The sequence below is a fragment of the Vidua macroura genome, chromosome 6 (genome assembly GCF_024509145.1).
Source record: "Vidua macroura isolate BioBank_ID:100142 chromosome 6, ASM2450914v1, whole genome shotgun sequence".
NCBI lineage: Eukaryota > Metazoa > Chordata > Aves > Passeriformes > Viduidae > Vidua > Vidua macroura.
The window spans coordinates 20,210,524-20,220,225 of NC_071576.1; positions in this window are offsets into that span (position 1 = coordinate 20,210,524).

Sequence of the window (9,702 nt, forward strand, 5' to 3'; positions counted from 1 at the left end):
AAACAAAATGAACTTTCTGTTTTAGAGCCTAGCAAAATACAACTATATGCCTTTGAATAATGGGGGCAGTCTTAGTTCCCATCTACAAAAAAGTACATGACAATCAGTTTCAATCTCTCCTGAAGTAGTTTCTTACCTACATTTTAGGTCTAGGAAAATGATTTATTAGTTATTAATTTTCAACTTACATTAACCATTTAGTATTTACCATGTGTTGAGGCTACATTCTTAGGAGTTACAGCCAACAATTATTGTTCTCAATGCAAGGGCTACTGCACAGCTTTAGCTCAAAGAAGGAAAATTTGAAAGTGTATTTCTGATTTGTTTTTTGCTTGGGTTACTATACTGCCATAGGAGTTCTGCCTCCCTCTTGTGGCTACCTCTTTTACTTTCAGCTTGGAAAAGAAACATTTGCAGTGCAGCCAAGATCGGAGTTCCTTATAGTTGCCTTCCTGATATAAGTCGCCTCCTTAAGTTTAGTAGAAAAAGCCCCATTATGTCTGGATTCTCCTACACAAAAAGAAAAAAAACTTTTTAAAAATTGTCTACCTAAGAGAGAGATTATTTTTCACATTCATTTGGGAACAACTGAACATTTTTGATAAAATCAGTGGTAATCCAGGCTGGTTACGTTTTGTAATTGGGTCTGTATGTTTGGATTCAAGTCAGCCACATGTAGGAGCTTGACCTAGGAGCTACTAAGATATACTTCAGGGGATGTGATATTTTCAAGTCATCCAAAAACCCATGGCCTATACATTTTAGGATACCACTTTTTTCTTTCCTATCACCTTCTATTTAAATATTACGTAGTCCATTTAAAACATTAAGAAATCAAGCTATCTGAAGAGTTAAATAAAGGACGGTACCTCTAAGGTGATAGGAAAACCAAGACAGCATTAAATGGCTGCCTTGGAATGGTAGAGCCCCAGCTGAATGCAGATCTAATGTCCCTTCATTGGTTCCCCAATCCAGAACATCTTCTCCCTTCAAAGTCCTTAGCAGACTTACAGCATTTGCAGGGTGACAGACCGTGAGTGTGCCTGCCCTGTGTTCTTCATTCTTTTGCAATTTACACTGATACCAATATAGCACTCTCTAGCCTGACACACCATTCAGAAAGAGATGTGAATTTTATCTTGAAAGCCACAGCTAGAAAGTGGGCAGGAGGGACATGAACATTTGCAGAAGTCTACAGTAATGGAAAGAGAATAAGCTGCACAGTTCAAACACTACTGCTGGTCATCTTGCTTTGTCAGGTCTAAAACAAAGTGTCTTTCTAGTTCTACACCACTTGGTTGCATCGTCCAGCTTCATCCCCAACTTCATCTGGCTTTGGCAGCAGGGCAAGGGACTTTCTTTGACCACTCATATATTTACACAGCTTTTCAGATGATGTGGATAGAGACCTTATCGCTTTGGCTTTGAAGGTATTCTCATTTGCTTCACATTAGATGATACCCATCAGCACCTCCCTGACAGGTGGCCAGGGAAAACATTCATGAAAGCTGAGCCCAGCTGAGCTCAAAGTACACACTACCAGGGGATGGCTGCAGTGACAACTAGAACTCCTTGGGAAAAATCATCCCTTGTGCCTACAGACCTCATCCAATAAAGGCAGCATTGCGTCCTCACCCTGTAAGTTTAAAACTGTGTCTGCATCTGAACAGATAGGTCAGAGCATGGGTCAGTCTCTCCAGCAAAAATCCAGCTGTCTGAAAACTCTGTAAACTGGAAGTTCTGTTTTCTGCTCAGCAGGTGTTCTGCTCATACCATAAAATGATGCAAATATTGCAGATGTGATGGGATGCCTCACTAGAAATATTTTCTTTCAACAGAGACACAGCCACCACTAATCTGCCCAGAGTCTCAGTGGGAGAAATGAGATGGCTGATGTTAGTAGGCCATATTGCAAATCTAGGGGATCTCTAGTGCAAGATGATGCTTAAGATGGAAGAACTCCCTTTCGTCCAAAGCAGCAAGGCAGGGACTAGGAAGCAGGTGAGGGAAAATGTGAGATCTAGTCTATAAGCTTCCCATTTTTTAATATGTTGGCAGCTGTCAAAATCTTGTTATGCCAAAGACTCCCAGGTTATATATCAATTACCATGAAGACTGGAGCAGAGAGGAGCTCTAGAAATGGGTCACAGGTTAGGAATCACAATAAATGCCTAGGGTCCTAAGGCTCCACTACAGGATGAGCTGGGCTGGCTCATTCCTGCTGTTTTCCTTTCTCTTAAAGCCATACTCCAGCTGCCCAGCAGTTCTCACACTAATGCAGCTTTGCAGTTAGATAATCTGCCTCAGAATGAGAACTCAATATTAACTATTCATAAGCCATAGGTTGGTTCCAGCTGAGTTTATGTTCACTGTTCCTCTCTGGGAAGACTAAATTCAGCCAAAACTCAACTGGAGTTGTCTTCTGCAAATTCCACCCAGTCCTGTGAAAAACAACCCTAGGACTCATCAAGGGAAGAAAAAAAAATCTGCTTGTCTGTCTGATGCCTCTCATGCTGGGTGTCCCAGAGAGGACATGGGATCACCTCTGAATAGGCTGCAAAGTGTAGGGCACACCTATGGGTTTTTTCCATGAAAGGTGTAGACTCCTTGCCCTTAAATCAGCTCTATGAAATTCTCAGCAACCCAGAAGCTGGTGTGGATTGCAAAGCCACTTACTTGGGCACAAAGGAACAGAAGTATTAAGTGGGAGGCAGTGAGCATCTGAAGTGGAACAAACCTGCCTCGCACAAAAGCATTTTTAGCAGACATGTGAACGTGTGGCTGAAGGAAAAACCACAGAGTAAAATCCACCACAGCACATCTCTGCTTGGTGACAGCAGCCTGTGTGCTGTCTCCCACTCTGCCAGCTGTGCCAGGGAAGCTGAGGCTACACAAACACACTCCTGAAGGAATCACAGAGTTATCACTCACACAGAGCAGCACCATGCCATAGTTACACACTGTGTATCTGTATTCTGGCATACCCCAGGTGAATTACTCTATCTTAGGTCACCACATGGAGCCTGAGGTACATAAGGCTTCCAAAGGCACACTATATAGGTCACTCTCCAAATTTTTCTCTATGGATATTTCATCCTCTGATGCTTGTATATATCAGGAATAACTTCACTAAAGTTAATTCAGTTCTGCTGTGGACCTTTGCACATCATAGCTGCTGGATGGAATATATGGCAGTAATCAGTAAAAACATCTATCAGCATGCTATGCACAGCTCTGCTTCGGATGTGTAAAGTAGGATATTGTGTATGAGGAGACTAAGTCTAGCTTTTTTTAATCTAACTTCTTTGTTATTTGGTCTTATGGATCAGAGGCAGCAATATTTTGGCTGTTGCTGAAACATCATCACAGCTGAGTAGCTGTGATTCATAACAGTTACAGTCTGTGTGAATAGTGCTACTACTTTAAAAGCTGTTCAGCAAGGTACTAATGCAGAATGTGGGACTCAAAGGCACTTCTTTACTTCACACCCTTTCAGAGAAGCTCTAACCTTCAGAATTTTAGGGACTTTTTTAGCTATTTAAGCATTGGTACTCTGTATTCAAACTATGAATCATTCACTTTGTGGAGACTTCAGCGTTATGTCAAACATGCACACATGTGAAAAATGAAGGGGTGGTCTGTGCTCTAAGACCAGTAATCTTCCTGCTATAAGCATGAGAGTTTGATTACAGCAAGCAGGGTATGCATTTTAGTAATAGCCAATTCTTCTTTGATAAAAGGAAACCTGGAGACTTTTCTACATGACATAGCATTTGGCAACAATGTTATTTTGAAGCATTTCCTCCTTTAGTCACTTATTTCTACTCCTATCAGCTCTTTCAGTTGCATTAACACATCTTTTGTAGGGCTGCCCTATGAACCAGATCAGGAAACTGATCCAGGTTAAAAATTAGCCAACACCGGAGGGAAAAAAAAAAGAAAAGCACAGCAAGGAACTGGCAAAAGCAGAGTAGTGGCACAGAGACAGAACGAGCACACCGTGGTATGGGAAGGAAGTACAAATGCCTGAAATTCTCATTATCACTGAACACTTTGGAGGGTCATGAGAAAACTGAGTCAGTGTCTCAATTAAGATTTGCCTTTACAAATTAAGTGTAGTTTTATAAACCAGAAACATGAAAAAACCCCACAGTCTCTGGTTCACAAAAACCACGATGGCAAAAACCTCTGCTAAGGTGTAAAATAAATGCAGCATATGGCAAGAGCCTGGAAAAGACCTATTTGTTTCCTCCAGCTATAGCTGATCATTTACTAGAAACAGCTGTTATAAAGACCATGGTGCACAGGTGTGAAATGATTCCTTGAGGAAAGTCAATTTCCTAAGCAGAGGAGGCAGGAGTGGTCCTAGAAAATGAGTAGTTTTGCAAAATCTGACATGGAGTTTGTGTATAAATCAGATAGGGAACTATAATTCTGCTAGAACAGAAACCCTGGCATTGACAGGAGAGGGTTGAGCAGTTGTTAGTAGCAGCTTTAGAAGGAAATCTCTGATTGGTCCCCTGGCTTTTGTGGTGCTGTTCTTCAGTCTTTGAAGAGGTGAGAGATCTGTTGAAATACGATAGGGACAGAAGGAGCTACAGTAATGAATAGTAGCTAGTCACCTGCTCATGTAAGTCTTCTGTGAAATTGCAACTAAGGTATTTTGCTTGGGGCAGGGAAGATTGCTTTCTTATGTTGGTAGCTATTTGGATCTGACTGGATAACTAAGCACATAATTTTATTGTCCAGTTTAGACATGCCCTAATGAGAAAAGGGTATATATAAGTTGTTATAAAAAAACGATAAGTATTCTGACAGTTAACAGACTATATTAAAGAAAAAATTATTTGCATTTCCTACTTTGCTTCAGTAAGTACTTGGTAAGAGCAGAGCAGGCCTGAGACTCTATAAAACTAATAATGAAATAAAAGTTTAATGTGTAACTCCGAGACACTCCTTTAACTCACACCCTTTCAGAGAAGCTCTAACCTTCAGAATTTTAGGGACTTTTTTCAGCTTTCTTGAAGGCCTTGCCTGCTCTATCACTTCAAAGATGAGACTTCACTGAAACATTGTCTGCAAAATACATTGCTCTGGGATGAGAAGGTTTAGCTCTCGTTGGCTGTGAGGAGGGCTGTTGAATTGTACATGTACTAGACCCTTAAAACTGGTGTTGCAACATGCTTTGGTAAAGCATATTGCTGTGCTTCAAATTCTAGATGTGAGAGTAATCCAACTAGAAGAATAGAGGTGCCTTGCAATAAGGGTGATGTGAGCTATTTCATTCCATATCTGCCTTGCTAAAAAAAACCTTTTTGGAAAACCTGTTGCTGAAGGCAAGAGGGACATGTTCATTGGATTTGGCTTCCAGCTACTAGATCATGGTGAGCAGGCTGTTAGGAGAATGTCAATTAATATATATATTTTATACCATTTAATTAGGGCATTTTTATTCAATACCTGAACACTGTCTGAAAGTCATATCATGTGAGTTTTGTTATGTGTCAGCCTCCCTTCTTGAGGGCTTGTTGCATCTAGAAAAGCTTCATTATGATCTGCCTGCTTTTAACTTCTGCCAGTGCCCAACATTTTGGATTGTGGCTTGGGCCACTTATTTTTGTTTTTAGCTCTGTATGGACACTTAAAAACCCCAAAGAAACAAAAAAAAACCCCCAAAAACAGACCCCTCACAAACAAAAAAGAATTCTCAAATTTCATTTAAGGTTATATTCTCTCTTTGGTACATTGAATGGAAGCAGTAAGAGAAACATAGAGAAGAAAATAACCTCTAATCTCACAATGTATGAATATAACTTCAAGAAGCATTTTTCCTTAAGAACATTTTTTACACTGCCTTACTTCTGTGTATGTTCCTGTTTTATCCTTTAACACATGCTATTGCAATTTGAAGCTTAAATGTGCATCTCATTCTTCTGGAAACATGCCATTTCAGAGATTGGGTGAGAAGGTTCACTTTTTGACTAATAATACTAGTGTGTTGCCAATGCCTTCTGAAAAGTATCCAATGGCTTAGATTGTTTCTAAGGTAAGAAGGTAATAAAGATACTGGGTGAAAATTGTATGTTGTCTTCATGCCTGAAGCAGGAGACTTCACCAGTACAAGAGCAGATTGCTAATGTGGACAAGACAATGATGACAGCTCTGGAAGGCGTGCTGATGGTGAGCATCATTCTGTCAATCCTGTAATATAGTTAAGACCGATTTTTGTTTTCCTTGCTCAACCACCCCCCTCAGAGGGACGGGGCACTAGTAGACATACTCACAAAACAAGTTTTTCTTTGTTTCAAGAACTAGCAAATTAAAAACCAGTGTTGTCAGCAACACCTTGTACTAAGTACTCTATTCTTCACTGTATGATCAGAAATTATTTCAAAGAAAAATGAGTGCATGCGGATACTGCTCTGGTAGTGATTTCTCCAGGTGTAGGAGATAAGGCATGGTCTGTTCTTGGGGGCAGAAAAATAGTTTCCAATTTTTTTTATTTTTTTTTTTTTTACAATTTTCAGGTGAACCACAAAAACTTCAATTAAAATAAACAACTAAACAACAGAGAAAAACTGAAATTAAGATTGCAACTTACACTGAATATGTTTTAACTTAGCATTGTGATTTTGTGGTTCTTTCTTCCAGCTCAGTTGCTAGCTGGTGGTTTTCTGTGGCAATCACAGACACTTTGCATCTTTGACTTTCTAGATTCAAGTGTGTCCCATCCTTCCCCCATTAGCAAATACTTATACATCAGTTAACCCTTTGCAAATGTCTTCTTGAAAGATATGCTTTGCAGAGCAACCCATTAGTACTTGCCAAGAAGTTTAAAATGGAAGGGTGGTCAACCCAAAAATCATACTGAAGAAAATTTATTTATTCCTTCCCCACCCCCTGCAGCTTCCTATTCACAAGTTCAAAAATCTCTATTCTAAAAGAAGTAGCTCCATGATGAACTACAAAGAAGATGAACTACAGCTATCCCCATATCCTAGACCCTTTGTATTAATTTAGCTACTGTTGCAGTGGTAAGTAATTTGCCCTGCTGAGGAGAAGCAAGGAATGCTTCTGAACAGGCCAGGAATCATTCAGGGTACTCAATGCAGACTGTGTGTCTCTGAAAGCAAAACGTTTGCTGTAAAAGATGGTTTGTCTTTGTTTCAAACATTTGGTGGAGGAAGAAATATGATTGTGTCTAGGATTGAATGGGAACTTTTCTATATTATTTCCTTCTCTAACACATCAAGGATCAGCTTTTGATCTTGTGCACAAATCTGTTTTTCTCTACACTATCCTATATTTGGCACGATTTTTGCATTGAAGGAGAAAGTTTACCCAAATCTCATAATCTTTGCTCTCGATGTAATGTCCATCTTCACTATGGGGCTCAAGTCTAGCCAGCCCAATAGCTAAAACAGAAGTGCCTAGCCAACAGTTGAGCTGACATTATTGCTAAACCTGGTGAAGCCACCCTGAGCTGTCAGTGCTAGAAACCTCGGGGAGAAAGGTGACAGACAGGGTAACACAAATTTAGGAAGATTCATACTTGCCCAGCAAACAAAGGAGAATGCTGGCAGAGAAATACAGATAACTATAAAAGTAATGCTGTTATGTAGCTTATGCTTTCTGATGCTCCCAGACTATCAGCACTACCATGCACTATACACAAGCATGTATGTTATTCCAGTTGAACAAAATGCTAAATGAAGTAGAACCCCCTAACATCCATACAGCAGGCAGCCAGGGTGAACAGACTTTAGGAAGTGGCCATCTCGCTTGACTCCCCAAGCAGCAGCTGAATTGCTATGAATTAAATGGACCATTAGTCTTACTCAATGGGGCATTTCTCATGAGGGTTTGATTTTGTTCACAGCAATACTCTTCAGAGGCGCTCAGGGGTTCGCAGTGCTGTGCTACAACTGGGTATTAGTGCCTGAGAAACTGTGAGAGGGCTGTGCACACGGGTCCTACTTTCTGGGAAGGCAGTCTGGTGAAATATGGAAAGGAGCATGGCACCACTCTGAGGCAGTACTGCTAACATGACCAAAAGATAAATTTTTTAACTATTTAGTAAGCCACTCTGAAAAACTGGGCCCTCCCAGGTAGGTTTCAGGGTAGGAAACTGTAGCCATGCAATGCCTTGTTTTGAAGAGAAAAGGGGTATGAATGGCAACCTGATTCTTTGCTGGTAACGTGCCAGTCATTTTGGCAGTTTTGTTTCACAGTGAAGTACAAACTTTTTGCAGGAGACTACTACATTCCTATCAGAGGTATCAGGAATCAAGTAACACCAGCATCTCAATCAATCCCTGTAATTCATTCATCAGACCATGAATTAGGGCTCCTGAGTGGGCAGATCTTCCTCAGTCCTGTTGGCTGTGCTATGCAGGTGGAAAACTCCAGCAAAAAGGTGAGGTTGGACAGGTGAGAATGGTAGAACTTTGTAAATTATGCTATTATTTTGGCCAGGGCTCCAGCAATGTGCACAGTGAATAATGACTTAATCAGTGGACCCAACCAGTCATGTCCCTATACAAAGTCTGCAGTCCAGCAGGGAAGGTAGTGTGTATTACTGTAGAAATGAAAGATTTTGAGGAACCAGAGAGGAAGGCCTCCTGTACCTACTATACCCACTAACAAGCTCCTCCCCATCAAAAGATACCAGACAGGAGTTTCTGAATTTGTTACTGGGGTTAGTTAATAGAGAGGACTTCAGGCTGAAGGTTATTTAACGAACGTAGTTTACACCACCACAATTGTTGAAGAGATGTAGCCTACTATGCCTTGTGTATGCCAAGTCAGAATTCAACATTATTTTTCATTTATTCTTGAGTGGACTTCACACAAGTGAGTTATTGGTGGAGATCTAAGGGATGAGTAGAGTTCAGAAGTTATGCTAAGGACTGAGTGAAGGTGGGAATGGTCAACACAGATGGAACAATACTCAGAGTTGAAAAGATTTTCCCATATGACATGCCTCTCATAGGTTACCATAGAGAAAGAGGATTAAGAGGGAATGGAAGAAAAGGCAATAAAAAGGGGAAAATGGAAGTTAAGCCAGCTGGCAGAGCTCTCACAACCTTTGCACAGATGGGAGATCCTGTTGCCACTGACTCGATGAAGAACTGTTAAAAGCAGCAATGTTGCAGATCAGTAAGCACCTGTGGGCCTTGATGAGAGCCTGAGGAAGGACAGCTGTAAATGCTTAGGTTGTGCTGCCTCCCTTTTCCCAGCCACCTCTAGCCTCAGCTACCAGCCTAGGTGGTGGCACAGTGCCTACAACAGTGGCACCTAGGCCTGGGCAGCTGTGGGAACCCAGGGCAAGGGGAATATCCCCCTGTCTGCCCTGGGGTGCTCTGACTCCCAGGAAAACACTGACTTTGACCCTCAAACATGGAGAAGGCCTCCTAAGCCTCAAAGTAAACTAGAGACCACAAAAGTGTGAAATAGATTGTAGAGAGTAGTTTAGTATGTTACACAGGAGAGAAATTTAGATTTTAGGAGTTTTAGCATATTGTAGATGGGTACAAGATGGAGGATACAGGGTGTTGTCTCGAGTTCCTTTGGTCTTCTTCTTCTTCTTCTTGGGTTTGGGTGGTATCTTGTAATTGGGTAGAAAAATCCACATTGTGGGTCTTTAGGGGTCAGTTACTGGGTTAGAAGGGAAAATAATCTAGGTGTCACTTCTTAATTTGG